The sequence below is a fragment of the Labrus bergylta genome, chromosome 15, assembly GCF_963930695.1.
Source record: "Labrus bergylta chromosome 15, fLabBer1.1, whole genome shotgun sequence".
Taxonomy (NCBI): domain Eukaryota; kingdom Metazoa; phylum Chordata; class Actinopteri; order Labriformes; family Labridae; genus Labrus; species Labrus bergylta.
The window spans coordinates 1,549,030-1,550,438 of NC_089209.1; the positions used below are offsets into that span (position 1 = coordinate 1,549,030).

A 1,409-nucleotide genomic window follows, 5' to 3' on the forward strand; every position below is an offset into this window, starting at 1 on the left:
ATTAAAACCTTCTATTTGTTTTCCTTTTAGCATGTGTCAGTTAGAAAATCATGAATAACCTGAAATAATAATTGATTTATATTTTACATTTTACATCTAAAACAAAGCATGAAGCTGATGTGCAGCACAGAGACTTCACAGCTGATTCTTATATTCAACTCTCGTCCCTCAGACTCTTTAATGTGCAGCACATTGGTCAACTTCTGTTGTTTATTTCTGTTTTATAAGAACATTTGAATTGGAAAAAGAGTTTTCACGTTTAATAACTCAGAAGATTAAAGGGATAACCTGCACAAATTCGACTTAAACACTTTTAAAATACATATTTGACATTTATTTTTCATTTTTTCATTTTAATAGACAACAAGAAACTCATGTCCCTGGCTGTGGTACATTTGAAGATGATTTTACAGTTTACTTTGAGAGAAAATTAGAGGTAAACTTTACAAACTGCATCAGAACAATTTGATAATTAAGTCATTTTATTTTGAAAATCTGTGATAGGTGTAATAAACTGAAGACACTATGGGTTTTATTTAAATAATTAAACATTATTTAAGTTTTATAGTTCCCTAGTTAGTGTGTTTTTTAATAGAACAGAAACATGTATTAGAGGGCTTCATAATATTAGTGTAGTAGTTAAATTAACGTTTTCATAACATGTTGGACTTTAATATATTTATTTAACAACAGCTCGTCAGTACTCACACTTTAACCACGGCTTCTTTCAGACTCTGACGTCACGTCGACGCGTTAATAAAAAACTAATAAATGTTCAGAACTGTTTAATATAATATAATATTGTTCATTTCGACGGTCCGACAGCTCCTCTGCTCCTCGAGTCCACTGACAACTTCACACTGCACCCACTTCCGTGTTTTGATCCCGCTGTCCAAACTACCCGGATGACGGCCGCTGTAGAGTTGTAAATCTCGCGAGACTTCCATAGGTGGCGGAGTGTCCTCGACATAAAATCAACACCAGCGCTGATTATGACCATTTTTATTGATATATGAAAGGTTTTTTGATCAACAAAAATTATTATAAGTATTTATAAAATATAATAAACATCCGGTGCTACTATTACCGTTTATGTTTCTAAAATCATCTTTTTTTTTATTGGCAAAATCTGTTTTTATATTCTTCTTATTTATTCACTCTGGTGTAAATAAGATATAATCACTTGTGTTAAAATGTAAAATAATACAAATCTACAGTCTGGCATTATATTTTATCTCATGTCGTACAGTTCACATCAACAGATGGTCAAAACAAACGGACAGACGGACAACATGTGGACTTTTTCTGAACATAAAGAATGACGCTGCGTTCACTTTGATGAATATTTGACGTATAAAAACAAAAACAAAAACAAAAGTATTTTACCAGAGGATTTTATTGAAAAAGCA

General features: G+C 31.7%; 1 protein-coding gene across 1 annotated transcript in view; it reads right to left on the reverse strand.

Annotated features, from left to right (window-relative positions):
• pex7 (peroxisomal biogenesis factor 7) overlaps nt 1–870 on the reverse strand; it is a 152,845-nt gene extending 151,975 nt beyond the window's left edge. Inside the window, 1 exon segment of the mRNA XM_065963816.1 lies at nt 709–870. The gene's annotated coding sequence lies outside the window, so the exon portion shown is untranslated.
• Nucleotides 871–1,409: the final 539 nt, after the last annotated feature.